Source organism: Sus scrofa, chromosome 14 (genome assembly GCF_054392235.1).
Source record: "Sus scrofa isolate SSC_HxYL_T2T_F1_AM1 chromosome 14, Sscrofa_HxYL_maternal_Yorkshire_Landrace_v2.0, whole genome shotgun sequence".
Classification (NCBI taxonomy): Eukaryota; Metazoa; Chordata; class Mammalia; order Artiodactyla; family Suidae; genus Sus; species Sus scrofa.
In genome coordinates this window covers 92,462,022-92,488,745 of record NC_139396.1, presented here as the reverse complement: position 1 = coordinate 92,488,745, position 26,724 = coordinate 92,462,022, and the positions used below count along the sequence as shown (strand labels likewise).

Below are 26,724 nucleotides of genomic sequence, written 5' to 3'. Positions count from 1 at the left end.
GTAAGTATTAAATATGTAGATTCTATGAAAAGGGGAAAAAATTAAGGAAATCTGCCAGTGGATTATTTTAGAAATATGCAGATCATGTGGGGTAGGGAGTTGCTATTTTTAAACTATGTTGTTGACATAATACCATTAAGGACTGTGAGCTAAATTCTCACTGACCTTTTGGGAGCCCTCATGATTAAATTGCCCCTTCTAGCACAAATCATACATAAATTTATACTGATGTAAATTTTTTTTTTTGGTTTAAAAAAATGTACGTATATGTATGACTGAGTCACTTTGCTATACAACAGAAATTGAAGAAATATTGTAAATCAACTATACTTTAATAGAAAAAATATACAAAAAAGAGATTAATCTCAATAGGAAACAGAGCCACTTACCCTTTTAATTCTTTGAATGGTGTTCTTTTCACCCCTCTCGTTGCCACTAACATCGTTTTTCTATGTCTCTTTGCTCTTAGAGGACAATTATCCAGTTCTTCAAAGATACTTACTGGAAGCATTTCCAGGGAATTTGAAAAGTGCTTAAGATGTAAATATATGAATTTATGCTGGTTGTATTATAGATAATGAAGGAAATATTTTTAGTACTAGCTCTCTTTTAAGCTTCTTTCAAATGGTATGCATAAAGATACTGACTGATGGGCAGCCTGGTAAATATAATCTAAAATTCTTAGCATTTGGCTTTGAATCCATTATGATAATTTTATCCACGCTTACCAGATAGTAAGAATATTTAGAGACATTTAAAAAATTCAGCTTCCTTATATCTCTCCTCAGATCAAGAGGATGGGATTTTTCCAGAGAATGCCCTATATTTACATTTGTGTAGTTTTAGGATTGGCATATTTGGGAAACAGTGCATCATAGTATTTAAGCAATCTTCTTCTTTCCTGTGTGTACTAAAGTTAATTGTGTGAAAGGTGAACAAACCTTAATAGTCTAAGAGGTGGCTGTTCCTCAGAAAATAAAATGTTATGAAAATGTATTTATATTATTATTGCTCTAATGTTTTATTACAAAACTTGTTTTAGAGGATCATATATCCCTATCATTTTGTATGTGTCCTAGAATAAACTTCTATTCCTGCTCTTTAATGTTGTTTTTCCTTAAACTTTAAGTACATAGTCAATTTAAATATGCACAGCTTAAGTACAATGAGCACCCTTTTGAGATGAATGGTTTGCCACTTTCAGTGTGCTAAAGGAATTTGTTACTTCAATTGCATTTTACTTAACACTTTATAAAACTCTCACTTAGAACTAAAAATCAACATTTAGAAAAATAGCTAGAGCAAAATATGAGAAAGTATTTGCAAATTTTGTTTTTAGGTAGTGCAAAACTTGTTGGCTACACCATCATGTGAAAGGTTGAGAAATGTATCAGTTGAATTTAAGTTTGAACCTTATTACAATCGTCAGTTTGGGAGTTTTGATGCATAATGTATGATAGCGTATGTTGTTTAAAAGTCAAATGTGCTGATGTCTAGGGAAGTCTGTATGATTTATAGTAGCGGATTAGGAAAAGATAATTTTAATGTTATGTAATATTAAGATTTTTAGGGAAGAGTAGCCTTTATTTACAGGTGGATAGCAAAATGTGAGAAGAAAAAACAGTAGATTTAGAGACACACAATGTGGCTTCTAGTTCATATTGCAGTTTACTCCTTGTGCTATTTTCTTGTTAGCATCGTGTCCAACTTTCCTTCTCCTCAGCCTCTTAATGGAGAGGCCCTAGAATAATTCAGAACCCATAACAGAGAAATTTAGAACAATGCCACAAGCTGGAAGAAGTGAAGGGATTTATGATAATGCTCTCTTTTTAAATCCCCAACTGCCCTCTGTTGCAGTGTTTTGGGTTCTAAGACCTGAGGAAGTACAATTTGGATTAGAATGATTTCTACTTGGTAAGTTCTATGTATTTCTCTGGGGCCAAGAGATGGAGAACAAGGTGTTGGTTTTAGAAAGGGAGTGATGAGTAAGTTGGCAGGGTCATTCTGTGTTCTCCCTCCCAGAAAATATGCATGGGGCAGGAGGAGGCAGTGATTTGAAGTCAAAGTCATCTCAGGAATATATATAAAAAAATAACCATTTGGCTGGTAAATCCCTTTGCGTATCTTTTGAGGACTCAAACACAATGTTAGGCATATCGAGTACAGGGTCTATCAAGGAGTAAAACCTCAGTGTTTTTAACTATGTGAGCTTGTTTCTTTATCTAAAAATTAGACTCTCAATGTCCCCTTCAGATAAAATTACATTTACAATGTGTGTGGATGGACCATAATGCATATAACTTGGATGTGGGTAATTAATAGTTCACTCCTCTTATACACAGATATGTGAAGACATTGGTCTATGGTCTATTAGTCTATTGGTCTATGGTCTATATTCTTTATTTATGAATATATAGATATATATATGAAATGTCTTTTAGAGGCCACTGACTTCCATTTTCTCTAGGTTGCCATTGATACCATGCAGAGTAAAATTATAAAGAGTATATGTAGCAGACTATATATTAAATTCTTAAAACTTTTTGATTGGGAGAGAGTTTAGAGGTAATGTAGTCCAACTTATGCATTTTAGAGACAGAGACTGAGAACCAGAAGAACAATGAACCCAGTTAATGTGATCTTATTCTACAAGGGCATCATCTCCACTATGATTTTGGCCTCGTGATATGGCTCATATGGCTGTCTTTCCTTATTGGTTAATCTCCCTGTTTTATAATGTTCTTGAAAACCATAACTATGTCTTATATTTCTCTGTAGCTACTCCACAAATTCAATAAATAAATGTTAGTTGTTGTTGTGGGGCTGATTTGTAAGAAAGACTCCCCTACCTCTGCAAGTAATGTGATTTGTGTTGTTACTTTGGCAAATAAAGAATAGTTGCAGTCATGTAAGTAATCCAAATAAAACTTTAGATAAGCGCTTTAAAATCCTAAAGTATCAGAATAGATAAGACTGTTGAATAAAAATTAACAGCAATCACTACCCACCACATTTTTAATGAGCTAAAAATCCAAGAGGATAATTTGATGCAAGTGGTCACTTCTGCCTTCATTCTGAGAGAAAGTAAATAAATTCCTTTTGTTCTTACTTGCAAAAATAGTTTAAATTCAGTACAGGACATGAATTTGGAGAATCACAGCAGCCTGAGCGTACAAAGCTGCCGGGAAAGAGCAATGTCTCCCCACTCGAGCTGCCGAAGGAAGGTGGTCTTATGTTTCACTGCAGGAACTGGAAAGCTAAATTCAATTCTTGGATTCAGAGCTTGCCTTTTAAACTCTGTATCCATCCTGCAATCTAAACTGAAGGTGCACTTTTTTTCTTTTTTAACATTCTTAAGTCATTTGGAAAAATCTAATACTCATTTTTTTCAAATGACATCAGCTTAGCTAAAGATATGTTTTCCTCTCTGTAAAATTCAGTTGCAGAAAAAGAAAGTAAACCTAATTGCAAGAAAGGGAAGGAAGGAGGCCTAGAATATGTAAATCGTTTGATATTTGACAAATTAGTTATGGTGTGTAGTGTGATATGCAAATTAAGGATAATGCTTCCCTCTTATCTGCATTGCAGATTCTTCACGGCATGTTCTGCATACATTCTGCATGCACTTTGTCCACAGAGCATTATACCTTAGTGCAGAGAACTTGGACCTGGAAATCAGAGGGGTAAAATATATATTAACTTTATAATCTTTAAAATTATGTGAAATTCATGTATGCCTGTTCATAACTGATGAGTTGATGAGAACACAGTCTACAAATTAATAAATGGAGATTGCATTAGATGATGAATTTAAGGGTAAGTTACAAGCAATACATCTCTTTAATTGTAAATATACTTAGGGATTTCTGTATATGAACCCACCATATGCTAAGACTAATGTTTACAATAATGTGTGGTAGTACCAAATGTGTGTGCACGTATCAATGGCAAAATGTATTATATATAAAACGTGAACATATTGACATTTAACCTTTGACCTTTGTATTCAAGTTATTACTAAATAAGTTTTGGGCTGCATACTTTTTAAAAAATATATATATTGGGGCCAAATAGGCTGTTTTTTTCCATGTAGGGTAATTTGAGGTTGTTAGGGATTGTTTCTTTCCTGAAATTCCACCATTGAAAATTCACGGTTTTTTTGTTTGACAATTGTTTGGGGGTTTCTTTTCCTTTTTCTTCAAATCAAATACAAAGCATCCTAGTGAAATCAACCCTTGAATTGTATCACCTAAACTTTATGGAATTAATTATTGGTAAACTGAGTGAGTATATCTCTGTAGTAGGAAATAGATATATGCTTGGGTCAAGAATGTATTTTGATTACAGAGGAATTATACCGATAGTTGTATGTGGCTTATATATTCAATTTATGTTTTGTCTGTAGCTCATAAATAACCTCTTTTTTTGCATAATGGAGTTTAATGTTAAATTCTTTCCCCTTGTTGGAGTTCTGTTGAACCCCCATCATTAGTTGAACTTGTTGAACAATGATAGTCCTATTACTTCATCAGACACAGTCTACGTGATTAATGTAGGAATTGATACACCTGCCTCTTGTTTCTAACTTAATTTCCCTCATTTTCTTTTTTTTTTTCTTTCTTTCTTTGTGGCATAAGGAAGCTCCCAGGCTGGGGTATAATCAGAGCTGCAGCTGCTGGCCTGTGCCACAGCCACAGCAATGCAGAATCTGAGCCACATCTGCGACCTACACCACAGCTCACATGGCAACGCAGGATCCTTAACCCACTGAACGGGATCGAACCCATGTCCGCACAGATACTATTCACGTTTGTTACCACTGAGCCACAATGGAAACTCCGCTCTACCTTCATTTTCTTTTCTTATCTTCTTTTTCTCTAAATGATGATATTACTTCATTTGATAGACACATTTTCTTACATGGAATGATTGCTGATTTTGCTTAGTAGACCTCAAATTATGAATGCCATTTTCTTTTCTGTTTTAAGATAAGGATACAAAACAAAACAAAAAAACAAACAGGGATGATCATAAAATTTTTGGTACAGAAATATTTAACCCCATAACAAGGAGATAGCATTAAATAACTAAACATACCATATCTAGTTTTATTAGTAAAACTTTAGCAGAATGATGAAGAATTTTCAAAGAAATGTTTTAGAAGATCCTAGGAGGAGCCAGAAATAGTGAGACATTATGTTGCTAATGTTATGAGATGCTGCAGTTCTTGGGAATGAGAATGTTTGATTATTGACATTTTGGCATTTTCTGTTGTGTACTCTACTGTGCTTATGTCATCATATGTTTGATGTTCAATCCTGGAATTTCATTGTAAGAGCTATGCAGTGCTTCACAGCATACTCTCAAGTTCTCATGGTAAAAATGTATCATGATTTTCAAAGTAATTAGTGATTTTCATTCTGAGTGTTAGGATCACATTTATCATTAAAGTGCTTCAGATACTTTAATTTTTTTCCCTTTGATTAGTAACCTCTGGTATATTGGGGTGCTGTGCAATATTTTCTGGATTCTTAATTCACATGCATTATGGCTTTTGTACCTCCTAGTGGCTGAAAGTTATCATTATTTCTATTTACATTAAATGCAAGTAGAATGATTGATTTCCTTGCTGTTGATCATCTTGCAAGATAATACTGGGTTTGCTAAATATTAATCACCAAAGCCATGCAAAAATCATATAGACTGACTTTTAGATGCATTTGAGTATACTCTTTGATTATGCTAGAATTAGGGAAGAATTTCCTTCCTTTTTTACAGGAATTGTTTTCCTTAAGTAGTATCTTCCTGGTTTAACTAATTATTACATTAGTTGTTTGCTCCCCGTGGGCATAACAGGGCATGAATAGAGGTAAAGAGAGAAAGAAGACAGTGAAGGGATACTGTTTCTTTTAAGAAAACAAAAAACTATTACTTTATTTTATTTTTTGGTTTAGACCAGGTGAACATGATTAGAGAGGTGGTTGCTTAAAATATTTTACTCCTAGAAAAATTATATCCCTCATTTCTCCTGACAATTTAATATTCCCCTTGCTCAATATAGCTTCACTGTTTCAGACAGTTCACTCAATAATCCAAGATTCTCTTTCAGTACCCAGGGATGTTAAGGCCATTTTTTCTTTCTTGTTTTTATTTGTTTGTTTTGATTTAGGGTGACATTGAACTAAGAGCAGAATCATTGAAGTTTTAATTTAAAGGAAGATATGTTACCATGGAGGAGAAGGGATATGGGGATAGCAACCTTTGAAAGAGAGAATAGGAAATTTTTATTTCATTTCATCAAATGAAATAGCTTTTAAGGTATTTTAGCATTTGAAAATGTATTGGTATTTATTTCATGAACATACGGAAACTCCTAAAAGCACCTTGAATTGTTGGCACCTTTTGTTATTGATTTTAGAGGATAAAATGAAAAAGGGGAGAGTACAAGAACTGGACAGACAAGAGGCCAGATGAGAAGCAGATGTCTTTCTGGTTATTCATTGGTATTCTTTCCCTCTTATGCCAATCTGGTTTAAGTCCTGTAGTAACACTTTTGCCCATAAATGTATTGAAACATTTCCATGTCAACCCCTTTGCTTTACGGTTTCATGTTTCCCTTTTGCTTTGTATCTTTTCTCCTGTAGTTTAACTTCAGTCAACTCCACGCTCTGAGACACTGACATGGTCTCCTCCTAGAGGCAAAGAGAATTCCTGGGAAGAAAAGGAACATATCTGTCCTTCATCCTACTGGTCAATACCTTTCTCTGTAAGCTTTCGGTGTAGGTGTTTAACACATCCAGAGCTTCTATAACTCCAGTAAGACTCGAGAAAAAAATTTAAAACCATTTCAGCAGAAAGGAGCGGAAACATCTTACCGCAGATGCTATAAATTGAGACAGGAGAAACTCATGTCCTGCGTTGTTTCCATTATCCTCTGCTTAACTGCATTTTTGGATAAGCAGAGTAAAGAATCAGATCTGGGCAGGGTTTTTGGATCCTGAATATGTGGTTCATTGGGGCATAATTTGCCAAAAGGGGCTATTTTCTCCCCTCTGTATCCTTCATCCTAATTTGTAATTATTTCTTCTTTATGCACCCCAATCTCGTTTCTCCTTCAAGTCACTAATATCAAAGGAAGATAATTCCCCAATTGTCTTTGGTCCCCAAATTTCTATTTACTCACCCGAGAAGTCCTATTAAAATCTCTAGTGGACCTGATGATATTAACTAACATTTATTGAGCACTTAGGAAGGCCAGACTTTATATTAAACATTATAAATATATTTAATCTGTATGTTGACCGCTATAAGAAACTATTATTATGATACATATTTTATATCTTATGAAACTGAAACTTAACAAGGTTATATAATTAGCTAGTGTGCAGAGATGGGTCAGGGTTTTGAACCCTGTGACCTACAGTTAGCACTTTTAACCACTACTCTCCAGACTCTTCACATACACATATTTTAATTCTTTCTACTCCAGACCCCCTTTTCTCTCCAGTGTATCTAGATTCCATTTCCATTGTTTTATACCCAATTTTTAAGTATCTTCCAAGCCCCATTTGATAAATGTTTCTATGGGGCTGTTTGTTTAATTCTCCACTCTGATTTCTTCTCCTCTTGGTTACATACATTAACCTACTAGGTCATGCATTCAGGGTCTACAAACTGCCAGGATTTGAGTCCCTGCTTCTGCTTATTCAGAAAAGGAGTTTAGAATGAAGGATAAGGGAGATAAATTATATTTATCTTCTCCAAGCCCATTTTATAGTATCTTGAGTACAATACTTCCAATCCTTTCTGATGAAACCATTTAATTTTTTTCTGAAGTCTTATTAGGGTGGTGGAGGTTATAGATGTATACAGAATGGATAATGGATACTGATAAAAAAAGTATTTTCCCATGGAGTTAAAGACAGTTATGCTCCTCGTCTTTCTTATTTTTCTTCTTAGGCCTCCACTAGGAGATTTAAGCCATGTGTGTTAGCTTGGAGTTAACTGAAGTTAGATTAGACTAGATTCCGTATGTGTTGGGAGTCCCTAGTGCCATTACTTTGGAAGAGATATGTGAGTGATCAGAAAGCTTTTTCATTACATCTGTGTTTGTATTCTAGAACTTGAGACCCTCATATTAGACTTATGGTGGCAGCAAGGTCCTAAGATGACAACTGTACAAAACATATGGTAATTTAGGTAGAAAAAGGGTAGACAGTATTTCAGGTTTTGAAAATGAAACAGTGTCTCTGAATTGAAAGTCTATTACCTATTTTGTAGTTCAATAAATAATAGTAGAGTAATTTTAAAAACAAAGCCACAGTCCAGGAAGGGAATAGAATGTTTTTTTTGTTTGTTTGTTTCAATATTTACTGCATCTGAGATAACTAGTTAGTATCATGTATCTAGTAGACACTAAAATGTATTCACAGTTAGTTGGTCAGTAAAAAAAAAAAATCATACGATATCACTTACATGTGGAACCTAAAAAAAAAAAGGATACAAATGAATGTATAGGCAGAATAGAACCAGACTCACACACTATGAAAAACTTATGGTTACTGAAGGAGACAGGTGGGGTGAGGAGAGGGATGGACTTCAGGTTAGGATTGGGATATGCACACTGAGCTATATGGAATGATTGGCCAATGGGGACCTTCTGTATAGCACAGAGAACTCTACCCAGTATTCTGTGATAATCTATGTGGGGAAAGAATCTGAAAGAGAATGGATATACATATATGTATGACTGAATCGCTTGGTTGTACGGCAGAAATTATCACAACCTATACTTCAATAAAACTTAAAAAATATGTATTTAGTTCTTTGATATTTGACACCTATGCTCTTGGGGACATGGCAGAGGGGAACAAATTAACATTTACTGAGCATATCCTCTATGTCATTAGGCTTTGGGCAAGGTGCTTTAGATATCAAATCTTATTTAATTTTCATAGGCTGCCTGTTGAGGTAAGTCCATTTATCCTTATTTTGACAATGAGGAAATAGAGGTTCCAAGAAGGTAAGGAACTTACCTGAGGTCATAAAAGTAGAAAATGGAAGAGCTGAGGTTACTGAGAGTTAAATCCAATTCTTTCTTGACTTCAAAGACCATGATTTTTTCCACTCTACTAAGATGAATCCTGCCTTTTACTGAGCAAAATATCTATTATGTTACTTTGTCCTTATGTCATCCCTATTACTCCTTTAAAAGTTTATGCAAGTCATTAAAAACAGAAGTTACCATAGCTTTTGTATGCATTTCACAAACTTAATATAACACAAGCTCTGTCAGTGAAGAATAAGACAAAGCCTGATTTTTGGCCAGAGAGACAGCTGTCACTCTCCTAATGAACACTCACAGAAATTTGCTCAGTGGAGAGTCTGGAAATTTTCCAGATACCATCAAAGGTGATCTTTCTAACATTGAGTTTTACTCTTAGACAATCCATTTAAAGTCCCTTTGTCCTGTTCTTAAAAGTAGGTTTTCATGAATTTCTGACAAGTTAGTGCTATTCCCATATCACAATGCTTGATAATTTTAAAACTCTATAAGAAATGAACATTTAAATAATGTTGAAATAACACAATCTTCTTACCCTCCACTAATTGTAAAATAAAGTATCAAAACAGTATGGGTTAAATTGGAATCAAATAGATTTCTGAGGTCCTTGCAAATGAACTTTCTTAATAAATATGCTGCAGTCTGTTTAGTACTTGGAAGTACAATGGATAAAATTCTAAGTCACATAATTTTTTTCTCTATGTAAAAAAATCAGATTTAGTATTATAAGTCAAAGAGGTTCAAAACTAGTATTGTCTATCTTATCTTCTTTTTTTTTTTGCTTTTTAGGACTGCATCCATGCATATGGAGGTTCCCAGGCTAGGGGTCCAATCAGAGCCACAGCTGCCAGGCTATGCCACAGCCACAGCAATGCCAGATCCGAGTTGCATCTGCGACCTACACCACAGCTCACAGCACCCCCAGATCCTTAACCTACTGAGCGAAGCCAGGGATCAAACCCACAACCACATGGTTCCTAGTTGGATTCGTTTCCTCTGGACCATGACGGGAACTCCCAAATACTCAATTTTTAAGCTAAAGAAAATATTTTTTTCTTGAGATTATTTTTACATTAAAATTCCCCCAATAGTTAAATTGCCTACAAAAACAGAATGTTTGGCATCATGGAAGTAAACAGAGAAAGCAGCCTCCAATATATCAAAATTAACAGGTACTGTTGAGTTGGCCTGTGTAAAACTCAGTCACATTGACTGAAAACTGTCAAAAAGAACAAAGCACAAATACCAATGACTGATGAAAAGACTTATAAGATGGATTATTTTATTTTGGAGCACTGAGAGAATGAAGGGTAGGCATCACTGTGAGAACTGGTGTTAACTGTTCTTAAAAAATCATTGTTAATGATCTGGCCAACTGAGTCAATAACACATCAATGAGTCCGATGAAAAATGTGAGATCCAGAGGCATTACAGCATCAGGTTCAGAAGAAAAATAATTCAAATAAACCCTATGCTAGAAGAAATGGGAAGAAAAGAGATAAATGACATTCAGCATTCAGCTTGGGAGGATAACCTACTCTCTCAGAAAAAAATTTCTTAGACTCTTTCTTTATATGGGACACAGGAGGTGTTTCAATGGCATGTTTTGGCTAATTGAGCAGATGACTGTTGTTACTATGGCTCTATAATTGTTTTGCTACTGGACATAAGGGAATTAAATTTCTATAGATCAAGGACTATATAGCTAATGTAAACTCTCTGAGTTGATTTCATACCATTAACCGTCTGTGGGATGCTGCCATATCTAGGGTCCTTGGCACATTTAAGTATATTAAATAAAGGAGAAAGTTAGCAGTACATCTGGTTTTATCTCACAGGAAAAAAAAATGAGCTTTGAGTTATGAAATCCTTTATCTCTTATCCCTCACACCCATAAATTTGTTGATTGATTGATTGATTTTGCTTTTTAGGGCCTCACTTGCAGGATATGTAAGTTCCCAGGCCAGGGGTCAAATTGGACTTCAGCTGCCATCCTACAGCTCAGCCACAGCAACACCAGATCATAGCTGTGTTGCTGACCTGTACCACAGCTCATGGCAACCTACAGAGCGTGGCTAGGGATCAAAACGACTCCTCATAGATACTAGTTGGGTTTGCTACCACTGAGCCACAACAGGAACTCCACCTGCATATAATTTATATATACCTTTCCTGACTTTGCTCCTCCTGTTTAATACTGATTAACTACTGTTTACACTTTACTTCTGTGTTCTTCCACCAGTTGCCAACTTCTCTGGGACTGGGACCTGGCTGCTCAGTTTTCATGTTATTTGGCTCCTTTTACAGCCTTTGGACATATTCAAATTAGTAACAGGAAAACACAAACCCTCTTATCCATTTTCCTTTATCTATCTCTTATTCCTCACATTCCTGTTTGAACTAAAGTCCTTAACTCCTACTTTCTCTGCAACCATTGACAGTGGACACCGTGGACTTCTTGGTTTCTGAATTTGACATACTCTTTCAGTCCTCGTATTTTTTTTTTCCTATGGCAACCAAATTTGCCAGTCTCTTCTTCCTTTCTTCTGGTGGTTTCCTGATTCTTACTTTCCCAGCATCTTTGCTCTTTCTATCTCAGTCTCCTCCTTGACTTCTTTTTCCCTCCCAGCTACTGACAATCCTAGGAATATTCATGTCTTGCTCTTCATTTTTTCTTACCTCACATATTCAGACTATTTGGCCCACTTGCATGCTTTAACTGAATCATATATTAATGACTCCAAATCTCTTGCCTGAGCTCCAGACCTAAAAATCCAATGCCTAAAGGACACGGCAAACTCAACATATCTGCAACTTAAACCATATCATATTCCCTCTATTTCCCAGTACCATCACCTTACAGTTGCTTAGCCAAGCCAGAAACTTGGGTGTCAAATCCTTCCTTTTCTTCAAGTCTCATATCCATCCAAATGATAGACAGTTCTGTCCGTCATACCCATGAAACATCCTTTTTCTGTGACTTTCGTCACAAAGCTGCCCTCCTTTCTTTAGGCTCACCTTGCTTCTCATCCCTGAAATTGCAATAGTCCTCTGATTGACCTCCCAACCTCTGATTTTATTATTCTGAATGTATACCTAAGACACACTCTAGAGTTTCTGTCCAAAAATTTCATAATTTCCTCTGTTCGTGAAAAGTCTAAATTCTTAGTTTACCCCCTAGTCCTTTTCTTACCTCTCAAGCCCATCTCTTACCATCTCCTGTCCTTTTCCATGCACATTAAGGTTGGCTTAAGTCTAGTCAAACTGTTATGTTTGCCCAAAGCATCTTGCTGTTTTAACCTCACAGGTTTTTCAATCTCCTAGCACCAGCACTGTTTTCTCAACAAAGCTGCTCCTGACTCCCATTTGAGAGAATTAGTCATTATAAGCTTATGTCCTAAATTACCCTGCACGTAATACATTATATTGGCTATAGCATTTTATCTCTTCTTACTAGATTCTAAGCTTTTGGAGGGCAAGATGTTATCTTATTCATCTGTGAGTCATCAAAACCTCACACATAACAGGAACTCAATTTTATTGCACTGAATAAAAGAATTGTTGAATGAGTTAATAGACATATGTAAATTTTAATAGCTTAGAGGTATTAGCCAAAAACCATGAGTCTGAAAATGGATATACAGCTGGGATTTCATTTCTATAGCAGTTATGAGTCATTAAGTTCCTGTACTTGTTTCCCAAACTATGACCAGAAACTATTTTATAAATGAGGAAGAAGGGACTAGAAATAAGCTTTAGGCATACAAATATTTTTGGTGATTACCTTCTGGTGTTGCATGCAAAATAGGTAAATAGCAAATACTTTTGAATGTTGAGACGATTTTTGGTATCCACTAAGTAGTTTCCATTATGTGCAATAACAACACAGGTAATACAAAACCCCCTTGGGCAGCTTAGGGAGTCTGAACTCTCCATAAAATCCATTGCTGTATCACACATTGAAGTTTTAGTTCATCATCTCAGCAAACTTCTTCTAACAACTTTGGTTCGTTTCCATACTGTTTGCTCTTGCAGAACATGCTTAGGAATCATCTCAGCATTCAGTCAGACTTGTGTAATTGTGTACTGTCATTTTCTATCTATTTCTGCTTATCCAGCTAAAACACCTTGAGTGTCTCCATGGCTCAAAAAACGCTTATCCTTAGCATCAATAAAAGTCTAAGTCTTTCCAATGTGTTTGTAAAAAGATCTGCTTCTTCCATGCAGTATTTCTGAGTCTAAAAAATATACAAAATATTTATATTGTCTTATCTTTGGTGGTTATTATTTATCTCTTCAGAAGGATTGTAAGCTCCTTAAAGTCTCAGTCTGGGTCTTCTTATCTTTATATCTTTGCTGTTTGACATAGTTCTTTGGTGAGTGCTTGCTGGGTTGAATTGATATATGCTCATATTTTAAAAAAATATGACAGGGTATGGCTTCTACTTTTATGTTAATGTTCCAGGATTCATTTTTCTCATCATATTGGTTTACCACATTAGTTAACCCTTTCTATCACTGCATCTACTGAAGAGTCTCAGAGGTCTTAATTTGCATTATTGCTAATATTATAATGATATTATAACTGTATATTTTTAAAACATTACAGATATATAATTTCTTTAATACATCTAGGAAAATATTTCACCTGGTCTTTTCAGGAGAATTCATAAAAACTAAAGGAGGGGGTGAAAAAGAATAAATGTCACAGAGGAGAAGAAGCAGTATGTTTTGGTTTGTCATTCTCATGGTATCCCCAAATCAAATTCGTGATGGCAAGTAGGAGGACCCCTTTCATCCTAAATGTTTGACATTTGTGCAGTGGTCCCCATTATCAACTGAGAAACCAACACAATCCTTACCTGGTTACTAATGATGGTGTCTTTTGTATTCCATCATAAAATTTCATGCTATTTGTCTGTGATGAAATGCCTTACAGATTTGACGCATTAAAGCATCTTATCTGCAATCCTTAGGACCAGGTGTAGACCAAGAAAATGTCAGGTTCACAGAGAATTCAGTGTGCCCTCAGAATGTTAAAGGACACCACTGGAGCTTGTTTCCTTTCTTTTAACATTCACATTTTGGGCATAAGGTGGGGCTGAGTAATGCTGTTGTCATAATAGACACTGTTAGAGTGATTACTGAACTCATTACACTCCTTGAAAATAATGAGTAATGGAGTGTTACTCACCTTCAACTTAACCAGTGCATGGAAGACAGGGTGACTTCCTTGAGGCAGTGGAAGACCCCTACAAAGCTAATATGTTTATGCCAGAAGGGTGGGTAGCTGACTTAAAGGATTCTAAGCCATACATATTCAGACTGAGGCTCCAGGTATTCAGGCCAATCTTTAATAGTTCTGAATAAATTAATATATATTAGAACAGTCAATCATTATCTTTTAAACAAAGAAGCAATGATGGCTAAAGCAGTGGACTAACTTCTACTCACTTGTTTAGATTTTACTGGTGCATTTTTGGTATGGATTCTTCCGCTCGACATATTCAGCTGTTTACATGGCTACCAGTGTTCTAGTATATATATATAAAATCTTTCTGGCCTTTTTAATAATTGTTCATTTCCAACGTCTAGATATTTTTTCTCTCATGATCCTGAGCTACTTGTATATTTTTTAAAACACACAAAGTTATATATCAATGGTCTCTCCTAATAAGTCTTGTGCATTACACTTATGTGAATAGAGGCATGATTGTTTAGTTATACCTTTAGATTAATTAAGTGGCATTAAATACTCTATTTGCAGTTCTGAACATTCAAATGCACTTGTAATAGCAGGCTTTTCTAATACTAGGCTCTATCTGATGTACAAGGCAATGCCAGTCTAAAGAAAACTTCTTAGAAAGAATTCAGCATTTATGTTTACTGAAAATATAATTTCATAAGGTATAATACTCAGGATTTCTAACAGCTGCTACCATCTTCTATATATCTGCTACACTTGGTATAACCTGTAATCCTCTAGTTCACAACTGTAATTCACAAAGTTGTAATTTTGGTTATAATGTTAAGTATGCTAATAGTATATAGCTTATGGTTTCATAATAACCTCTCTGTGAGGCCTTTGTTCATGTTATTGTGGTGCAAAAGACAGGTAGAAACGCTATAAAAATAAAAGAGAACATTTCTGCTGATAGAGCAACCTCTTAAATCCTTTCATTCCAGAATTTTTTGTACTTTGGATTCCAATTCTTCATACCTATTGTGACTCTTCTTAAAAACATATGTTAAGATTCATGATAAATGTTATTTGAACTTTTATAGGTAATTTGTTCCTTTTTACTAAATTTATGTATATTATTATAGCATAGCATATATATAAAAGCATGTATTGATGTTTTCATTTTGTGCATTTAAAGACTAAGTATCAGAAAATATAAAGAGAGAAAATTTAAAAATACCTCCTATTAAAATCCTGGTTCTACCAATGACCTGGTGATAGTTTTCAGTTAATCCTTTCAAAATCACTTTATGAAATTAAAGTGAGATTTTGTAAGCACTTCTAGGTTGACAAATACTTAGCTGAAAGCTCTTAAAAAAATACTATTTGCTTTTTATATAGATTTATATATTCTTTAAAGCACTGGGCTTCTGTTAATTTTATAATCCATTTAAATCCCTATGATTTTGGAATGTACATTAACCTCATTTCCATAGGTGAGGTGTGAATTTCTGATTCCCGGGCGCATGTTTTCATTTTTTTGTAAGGCATATTACAATCTTTTTATAGTATTGCTGTTTCTTTTTAATGGAAATGATATTATTTGTTATGTAGTAATTTGTTTTAGTAAACTAAAATTTTTTGATTTATTTTTTATTGTTATTTCCCCCAACACACTTTTTTTCCCACTGTATAGCAAGGGGACCCAGTTACACATACATGTATATATAATTTTTTCCCCCATTGTCATGCTACATTGTAAGTATCTAGACATAGTTCTCAGTGCTACACAGCAGGATCTCATTGTTAATCCATTCCAAGAGCAATAGTTTGCATCCATTAATCCCAAACTCCCAATCCCTCCCACTCCTTCCCCCTCCCCCTGGGCAACCACAAGTCTATTCTCCAAATCCATGATTTTCTTTTCTGTGGAAATGTTCATTTGTGCTGTATATTAGATACCAGATATGAGTGATATCATATGGTCTTTATCTTTCTCTTTCTGACTTATTTCACTCAGGATGAGAGTCTCTAGTTGCATCCAGGTTGCTGCAAATGACATTATTTCATTCTTTTTTAATGGCTGAGTAGTATTCCATTGTGTATCTATACCACATCTTCCTAATCCTGTCGTCCGTTAATGGACATTGAGGTTGTTTCCATGTCTTGGCTATTGTGAATAGAGCTGCAAAGAACATGAGGGTACATGTGTCTTTTTTAAGGAAAGTTTTGTCCAGATATATGCCCAAGAGTGGGATTGCTGGATCATATGGTAGTTCTATGTATAGACTTTTAAGGTACCTCCCTTCTGTTCTCCATAGTGGCTGTACCAGCTTACATTCCCACCAACAGGGCAGAAGGGTTCCCTTTTCTCCACAACACCTCCAGCACCTGTTATTTGTGGACTTATTAATGATGGCCATTCTGACTGGTTTGAGGTGGTATTTCATGGTAGTTTTGATTTCTCTAATAATCAGGGATGTTGAGCATTTTTTCATGTGCTTGTTGGCCATCTGTATATCTTCCTTGGAGAAATGCAAGCAATATTACAAAGCTGCAGTCATCAAGACAGTATGGTACTGGTACCAAAACAGACATACAGACCAGTGGAAAAGAATAGAGAATGCATAAATAAACTCTGACACCTATGGTCAATTAATCTTTGACAAAGGAGGCCAGAACATAAAATGGGAAAAAGATAGTCTATTCAGCAAGAATTGCTGGGAAACCTGGACAGCGGTATCCAAATCAATGAAACTATAACACACCCTCACACCATGCACAAAAATAAACTCAAAATGGCTGAAATACTTAAAGACGAGACACCATAAAACTCCTAGAAGAGAACATAGGCAAAACATTCTCTGATGTCAACCTTATGAATATTTTCTCAGGTCAGTCTCCCAAAGCAACAGAAACAAAAGCAAAAATAAATCAATGGGACCTAATCAAACTTACAAGTTTTTGCACAGCAAAGGAAACCAAAAAAATGAAAAGACAACTTACAGAATGGGAGAAAATAGTTTCAAATGATGCAACTGACAAGGGCTTAATCTTTAGATTATACAAGCAACTTATACAACTCAACAGCAAAAAAGCCAACAACCTAATGGAAAAATGGGCAAAAGACCTGAAGAGACATTTCTCCAAGGAAGTAAAACTAAAATTTTAAAGAGCACATTGAAGTTACTACTTTGAAAGGGCTGAAAGTAATAACTTTACAACACATTTCAATTTCAGGACTGTTTTTTAGGGTGATTAATCAATGAAGATAAAGTATTTATACCACATATTTTAAACTCAGGAGAATATCTATTTTCATATCTGATAATTTTTATAAATTGAATAATTGGACACTCTTGATCTGAAGTGCTTCATGTAAACAATCCTATTAAAGCTAAATGAATAGTCATGTTGAATTTGTCACTGTGGGTAGACATAGGCTACAGTATGGTAAAACACAAAAACTGTCTTCCCCAGGGCTTCCATGAAAAACTTCCCGGTTTATTCATTTAAATTCCTTGTATGAGCAACTTTTCTTTGCTCATTATTTAACTGTTGGTATTCCTGGGGTTCTGTCCTTGACCTTCTTTTAACTGAGCGCTTTCTCCAGATTACCTCAGTTATTTCCATGACATCAGCTACTAGCTAATCATGTCTCACCAATATGTGTCAAGTTGTCCTAAATTGAACTTACTAACTGTAACCACCATCCTTGTAGTTGTTCAAGTTTGAAAACTGGGAGTTATTCTTGATTCATCCCCCTCTAACACCACCCACACCTATTTAGTCATGAAGTCCTGTCAATTCTTCATTCTAAAAATGGCCTATAACTTTCTACTTAGCTGCCCACCCTCTGCTAGGATCTTAGTTCAGGTTTTATTTATTTATTTACAGCTTTCGAATTCATTTCCCTGTGTCTAATCAGGCTTCATTCAAACCTTTTCTACACATTGATTAATCTTAAATGCAAATATGATCATCACCCCCTTTCCCCAAACATCTTTTTATGGTTTCCTTTACCTAAAAGATAAGGAAAAATATTTTAATGACAAGTAGTCATTCACCTCTGTTACATGACAGACACTTATTTAAGGTTATGGACCATATTTTTTATTTTTAATTTTTTTTGTTTTATATTACCACTGTTGGTACATAATAGGTACCATAGTTTCTCTGAGTAAGCAAATTAATGAATTAAGAAAAAGAATGCTGTGAAACTAGTAAGTGAATTAATGAATTAAGAAAAAGAATGCTGTGAAACCACATAGATCTAAAGAATCAGTTTTTGCTTATCCTTGTTGACAAATATATTACTTTCAAATAAGCATCATTTTAAAATCACCAATTACTATCAATCAAAATGTGGTTGCCAAAGGGGAGGGGGAGGGAGTGGGAAGGACTGAGAGCTTGGGGTAAGTGGATGCAGAATGTTGCCTTCTGGATGGATTAGCAATGGGATCCTGCTGTGTAGCACTGGGAACTCAGTCTAGTCAATTATGATGGAATACATAATGTGAGAAAAAAGAATATAGATATGTATGTGTAACTGGGTAACCATGCTGTACATTAGAAAAAAATATGTATATAAAGAAAAAAAAATACAACACATAATATTAAAAAAAAATGACTAAACATCTCTCTCAATTTGCTTAATAAACCAAATCCAAGGTCCTCACAGTAGCCTCCCAACCGACCATCTCTCTTCCTCCCTCAGTCCTCTCTAACCACCTGGTCTCTTGCTGGACTTTGAACACTCAAGTCCTTGAGGCCTTTGCACATGAGAACTTGATTCCCTGCCTTGGAGATCTTCTCTCAGCCGTGTGGCTTTGTCTCTTTAGATCTTTAATCAGATGCCAGCTCTTCCCATATAAAACCACAATGCTTTCCCTCTTCCTTTTTTGCTTTATTATTTTTGTCCATGCCACCAACTTGCCCTCCATTGTTATATATATTTTCCTTTTATCCTATTTAGTACCATTTCTCACAGACAGAATTATAAGACTCCCACAGAGACTTTTGTCTGTCGGTGCTTACTGTTGTATTCCTAGACTCCAAACAGATAATAAATACTTTTGAATGAATGAATAAATGAACCAGTAAATCCTCTATATTTATTCTCCAGATGGCATGTTCTTAAAAATAAGACCAAAATAATATGAAGTAATTTACAGTGAGGTATATCACTAATAAGGTTAATATGAATAAGAAGAGAAGAGGAAGAAGCAAATGCAACAGCCATAATTGTTAACAAATTTACTTTAATTCTATATCAAAGGTATCTTTGAACTTTCTTTTAGTCAAAAAAGAAAAGCAAGGAAATTTACCTAATTCTTGTTTTGAGAAAGGAGAGCAGCATTTTAAAGAAAATTCTAATGTTGGAGTTAAATAGGAATGTAGAAAAATTTAATGAACATTTTCTTTGTAAAATGCTGATGATGCTATGGATTTTTAAAGCACACTTTGATAAAAGTTAAAAGAATAACATTAAAGCTCAATACAGTGAAAGCATTTCTGCAATATATTCAGCTGATGTGGCTCAGGTCTGTAGCTTAATTTGAAAGATTGAATTTTGAGTACTGAAATAGGTGAATTGATAGAATATCTCTTAGGCTTTTTTTTTTCTCTTACATAATTGTGTCTCTTGTCAAAGTTTCTGATGGGAACTTAGGAATTGTATGTCAAAAAGTGCTCTCAGTTGGAGTTTACTGACTCACACTGGAAAACAAGTGAGGTATCCCCAATATCTTAATTTCTCTCTGACTTCTATTTTCCAATTAATTTTAAAAAATGCTAACATCTACCACAACAGCAGGGGAAAAAAACTGCAAAAGAACCTAAGCCTAAATAAAGAACATGAATATAAAGGCATGTCAAACACCTTAGCTTCAGTTTTACTTCCTTCTAAACCATTGCCATGTGATATTTTTATAACAGTAAATGTGATAATGTTACACACATGTTTTCAAGAAATCTAGATACTCATGGCCCAAAGATTTTTTTAGTCATAGTTTTACTTGTTCAGACAGCATTTAACAGACTATGCTACATACATATGGCTAAGGAGATTGCCCTTGTTGTTGGTTATATGACAGTCTAGGAGGGGGAATACGCATAGACAATGCAATACAGGTGAGCATCAGGTGATAGTAGAAGGAACTATCACTATTCAGAGAATAGAAAGATTTATGTCTAACTAGTGGGCTCAGTGAGGGATTCATGAAATAAATGACTTTTTTTTTTTTTTTTTTTTGTCTTTTTGCTATTTCTTTGGGCTGCTTCTGCGGCATATGGAGGTTCCCAAGCTAGGGGTCTAATCGGAGCTGTAGCCGCTAAGCTGTAGCCGCTGGCCTACGCCAGAGCCACAGCAACGCGGGATCCGAGCCGTGTCTGCAACCTACACCACAGCTCACGGCAACGCCGGATCGTTAACCCACTGAGCAAGGGCAGGGACCGAACCCACAACCTCATGGTTCCTAGTCGGATTCGTTAACCACTGCGCCACGACGGGAACTCCAAATAAAAAACTTCTAAACTGAGCCTTGTAAGATTTCTTAGTGAAGACATGGGTGGAGATATTTAAGGCAGAATGATTGCTTATATCTTAGAACGCTTATGCCACCTCGTTCTCTATACTCTGAATGCCTATTTATTTGTTCATCTGCCCCCAAAAACTGATATCTCAAACTTTACGGTTTATGGGGGAAACTGTGGGGGTAGGGATTAAATTGGGAGGATGGGAATGATATATACACACTACTGTATGTGGAATGGATAATTAATAGGGACCTACTGTTCAGCATGAGGAAAGCTACTCAATATTCTGCAATAATCTATATGGGAAAAAAAGAATGGATATATGTATATATGTAATCAAATGTATATGATTCACTTTGCTGTACACCTGAAACTAATACAACATTGCAACTATAGTCCAATTAAAAGAAAAAAAAAGAAATCCATGAAAAATGTCATTTCCAAGAAACTTGTCAACATGATCAAGTTGTGAGCAGGTAATTGCAAATAGACCTGTTTTATTAGTCTGAAGTGCACATGAAGCAAATGGTAGGATGCAAGACTGGTCTCACTGGTTGAGGATTAGATTTTAAACAATGTTAATACTACATGAATGAATTATAACCTTGTTATACTGTCACCAGAAAGTCAGTTTTTAGGTCTGGGCGGGGGATCATGATGCTGTTATTAGGTGCTTTAGAGAAAGATTGGGTATAGAAAGAATAAAATACATGACCATTACAATAATATACTTGTGGGTTATCAGTAAAAACTTGAGTTTAGATGATGATGGTAGAGGAATTAAAAACATAATCTGAATATGTTAGTGGAGGGAGAAAGATTGGAGTGATCCCTATGTCCAGGGGCCAGTAAGTGAGCACATAAAACATTATAAGGGCATAGGCATAGGATACTAGAAGATGTAATAGATCCTCAACCAACATGGAAGGATTCGAAGAAGGAATATCAGCTCCTTGAGGTCAACTTGGCTTTATTTTTTATTGGGTGTTACAACTTCATCATTTAGAACAGTGTGAGACACACAAGAGGCCCTCAGTTTATGCTTGTTAAGTGACTGAATAAGTGATTGCTTAGCAAACAACTTCATGGATATACTTTAGTGTGGGTCAAGAAAGTGATCTTGATTGCCCTGGAGTTGGCTTTACTGGTAAAGGACATATCCACTGGCTCTAGTTAGATAATTAAAAGCATTGGTGTGGCTTTTGGTCTAACAGTATGTCAGCTTACTTTCCCTTTTAAGAAGTAATATAGGCGTTCCCATCATGGCTCAGGGTGAAGGAAACTGACTAGCATCCATGAGGACATGGGTTTGATCCCTGGCCTTGCTCAATGGGCTGGGGATCCAACATTGCTGTGACCTGTGATGTAGGTCACAGACATAGCCTGGGAACCTCCCTATGCTTCAAGTAGGGCCCTTAAAAAAAAAAAAAAAAAAAAGAAGTAATAGAAAGTAAGAGTTACTTTGTCCAGACTCTAGACATAGCCTTCTAGGGTTTGAAGCCTCTACCACTTAAGATCTTGGACAAGACAGTTAATCTTTCTGTGTTTCTGTTTCTTTGTCTTTAAAATGGGGATAATTATAGTACATACCTCATAATGTTATTGTGCGGATTGAATGAGTTACTATGCGTAGTTAGAACAGTGCCTGGAACATATCAGGCACTATATATTTTATATGTAGTAGAAGTAAACTATGTGTATTAGCACTGAAATTTTATTTACATTTTGTATCAGAACAGTGCACAATTTTGTTTTCTGACATATTTTTCTTACTAATAATTGAGAAACAGATGATAATCTGATTTGGGCAACCTTTCCAAAATCCCTATTGTTAAGAGAGATACATCATTAAGATTTGTGTTGGGGAGTTCCCATCATGGCTCAGTGGTTAAGAATCCGACTAGGAATCATGAGGTTGCGGGTTCGATCCCTGCCCTTGCTCAGTGGGTTAAGGATCCGGCGTTGCTGTGAGGTGTGGTGTAGGTCGCAGATGCGGCTCGGATCCCGTGTTGCTGTGGCTCTGGCATACGCTGGCGGCTACAGCTCTGATTAGGCCCCTAGCCTGGGAACCTCCATATGCCACGGGAGTGGCCCAAGAAATGGCAAAAAGACAAAAAAAAAAAAAAAAAAAAGATTTGTGTTGTATGACTGTGCTATAAGCCATGATAAGGGAAGATTTGCACGTGTGGAAATGTAGTTAAGACCTAAGGCTAAATGTTTTTGAACATTGAAATTCACCTATAAATAATAAAATGATTTACACTCTTCAGAGGGGAAGTCCTGTATAAATAGAACATGATATCAAAAACAGCTCAAAAGTCAAGAGGACCAGCAAAATATGTCTTTGAAAGAAATGATCTTTAAAACTAAAGTCATTTAAGATTTTTTCTTTTTTCTTTTTTCTTTTTTTTTTTTTTTTTTTTGTTAAACTACATTTTTTTGGAAGATCATGTGTTTCCAGGAACTTTGTAGGAAAAACACAGCTATTGTCTTTTTTTTGCTTTATGAACAGATGTAAATCCTTTATAATAATCTAGGTAAAAATTAAGGTGCTTTAGTTCAAAGGAATTTCAAAAACTGGTTGTTCTGAATCATTTAAAATTCTGAAGTGTGCTGAATTTAAAGTGTCATCTGGAGAACCAGAACCCACTTTTTCAGATATATAGTAGAAGGCTTATATGTCAGTAAATGAGTACCCAGGATTCACTGTGCTCTGATAGGGAAGTTAATTGAACTGGGAACACACACAAAAAAATGAGCCAGATTGTTTTTGTTGGTTTTATACATCTAAGAGATTTTATTTTATGATACCTTTAACATAAGATGCAGTATACTGAAACCAGAAAGCTTAAATATGATATAGATGTAATTTTAATATTTTTCCATTCTGTGGTTTAGCAGATTAAGGGTCTGGCATTGTAACTGCAGTGGCTTAGGTTGTTGCCGTGGTGCAGGTTCGATCCTTGGCCTGGGAACTTCCACATGTTTTGGGCACAGCCAAAAAAAAAATGGGTGTCTCAACTTAGAATAGATTTACAAGGAGATCCTGCTGAATAGCATTGAGAACTTTGTCTAGATACTCATGTTGCAACAGAAGAAAGGGTGGGGGAAAAAATGTAATTGTAATGTATACGTGTAAGGATAACCTGACCCCCTTGCTGTACAGTGGGAAAATAAAAAAAATTATAAAAAAAAAATGGGTGTCAGAGTTCCTTTTGTGGTCCAGCAGTAACAAACCCAAATAGTATCCATGAGGATACAGACAGGTTCAATTCCTTGTCCCCACTCAGTGGGTTAAGAGTCCAGCATTGCTGTCAGCTCTGATGTAGTTCACAGACATCGCTCAGTTGCTGGGTTGCTGTGGCTTTGGTGTAGGCCAGCAGCTGCAGCTCCAATTTGACCCCTGCCTGGCAACCTCCATATGCTGAAGGTGTGGCCCTAAATAGCAAAAGAAAAAATAAGGAGTCTCTTATGATTATAAAAAATGAAATACTCATTGCAAAATATTCAATCAGAACACATAACCCACTCCTGGGCATCTATCCAGAGAAAACCATGACTCGAAAAGATACATATACCCCAATGTTCATTGCAAGACTATATGCAATAGGCAAGACATGGAAGCAACCAAAATGTCCATCAACAGAGGAGTGGATAAAGAAGATGTAGTACATATACACAATGGAATATTACTCAGCCATAAAAAGGAAAGAAATAATGGCATTTAGAGCAACATGGATTGACCTAGAAATTATCATGCTAAGGAAAGTTAGTGAGACACTGACGTCATATGCTATCACTTATATGTGGAATCTAAAAAAAGAATACAATGAACTTCTTTGCAGAACAGAAGACTCACAGACTTTGAAATACCTATGGTTTCCAAAGGAGACCGGTCAGGGATGGGGTGTATGGGCTGGGGGTTTGGGATGGAAATGCTATAAAATTGGGTTGTGATGACCATTGTACAATTATAAATGTAACAAAATTCATTAAGTTAAAATTTTTTTCCACTAAATACTTTTGAGTTTTAATATGTAAAATTATAACTATAGATAAAAATCAATAGCATCTATGTGATGCTTATTACCTGAAAGTAGCTAGGCATATATTAAAAAAATATATCTGCAGGTACTATTTTTTGTATCTTTCATGATATACTTCTGTTAACTCTAGCAGAACTTCTACGTCGCACACATATTCTTTTTTCCTTCTTGTAAACTTTGTAAATTGAACTAATACTTCAGAAATCAATCCATTAAACATGATTTATTAGAGCTATCAAGTAAAGGAGGTAACTTTAATTGATTTTTAAGAATAGTTTCTATATTGTCAACTTCCTCTGTATAGTTCACATCATAGAAATAACAAAGAGAAGCAATGTAGCATAAAGTGTAACAATTTAAGTTCTGGAGTCTCAGTAATAGAATCTAAATCTTGGTTGTATACACTTGCTAGCTGTGTGTGAATGGGCAAGTTACATACTTTATCTGGGCCTCAGTTTCCTCATGTATAAGGCAAACATCATGGGGAAATAATGAGAATTTTATGAACTAATATATGGAAAGTACATGACCTACCTAATTTTACTAGAAAAGAAGGTAGACAAGTTATATATATTGTTATGAACCATATTATATAAACCGTAGGCTTTTATTGCTATTCAGAATCATAGAATTCCATGGTTAAAAAGTAATTGCTCAAATATTCATTAATATTAATAAAGACTAGAACTAAAATGCCATTATTACATGAGGATAAGTAAAAAATAAAATGTTTGGCATGTTTATCTGCCAGGTGGAAGAGGACTGTTCAAAATGAATTCTTTTTTGTCCATCCCACTTCATGATTTTGTGATCTTATGATGTTGTAGTAGGATGCTAGAAAGAGACTGATGCACATTCATGTCTTGGATCTTTTAATAAAAGAATTACATTAGCTTTGAGCAGAAACCCCAGTCTTAACTTTCTCAAAATATATATTTCAATTTGCTGACTTTGACAGTTTAGCTACCAAGTCTAAATGGCATATTCTAAACTTCTCACTCTCAAGTTCCAATTATTTGACTTATCTGAAAACATTGTTATGTTATGTCCTCTAAAATATCCCAAGTAGTCCCTGGCAGTCTTTTACTGTCTTTAATTATCAGTATATCCTTGTTATATTAATATCGCAATGTAAATTTGCTTGAAAATCTTCAAGGAGATCTCAGGTTTTGAAGTTAATTCAATGCATTTTTAGTAAGTGCAGTGTATAGTGGAAAGGGATAATGTACCCAGGAGTGAACATGAAGAATTATGTTCTTAGATCTGATGATGATTTTTTTCTATCATTTTCTGCAAACTACCTGACTTCTTGCTTTCTGTTTCCCTTCCCTGTAACTGAAAACTTTTGAGTCTTAGAATTTCTTCCTTTTTTGAATGTGAGCTATTTTACTGGAAAGAACTTAGACAAGCTATATATTGATATGTGACAAGTTATATAAGTCCTAGGGATTTATTTTTATGTGGAATGATAGGATTTCATAATTAAAGGTCACTTTAAAAGTCATATAGTTTAAACTCTTCCTTAAAAAGATAAGAAAACAGAAGCTGAGTGAGACTGTAAGAGATGTGGGTTCAGAGACCAAGTGTGACACAACCAATCACTTATCTTGATATCCTGGATTAAATGAATTCCCTTTTTTGTCTCACCTTTTTTATCCTTATTAATAAATGATAATGGAGATAAATATATTTATTTATTCTATTTCTTCCCCAAAATATGTGGAATTATCCAGTGTTATTCTCTTTTGTTCTTGGCATATCAACATCAATTGGTATACGTACATTTATTTATGCTTACATTGTATACGTATATATATATACATATATGTAGAGGTCAAGATTAATTCCTTAATTCACCAAAGATCCTAAATTTTGAGCTTTTAAACATGTCATAC

The 26,724-nt window shown here is 35.1% G+C and overlaps 2 protein-coding genes across 9 annotated transcripts in view; one reads left to right on the top strand and one right to left on the bottom strand.

The window, feature by feature from the left end:
- CTNNA3 (catenin alpha 3) overlaps positions 1-26,724 on the top strand; it is a 1,780,789-nt gene that overhangs the window by 677,410 nt on the left and 1,076,655 nt on the right. The gene's annotated exons all lie outside the window — the stretch shown is intronic.
- Positions 1-26,724, bottom strand: part of LRRTM3 (leucine rich repeat transmembrane neuronal 3) — a 175,315-nt gene that overhangs the window by 50,904 nt on the left and 97,687 nt on the right. Inside the window, exon 3 of one of the 4 annotated variants that reach the window (XR_014827998.1) lies at positions 390-3,668. The exons of the other annotated variants lie outside the window; for them this stretch is intronic. The gene's annotated coding sequence lies outside the window, so the exon portion shown is untranslated. The remainder of the gene's footprint in view (positions 1-389; positions 3,669-26,724) is intronic. 4 annotated transcript variants of the gene reach the window in all.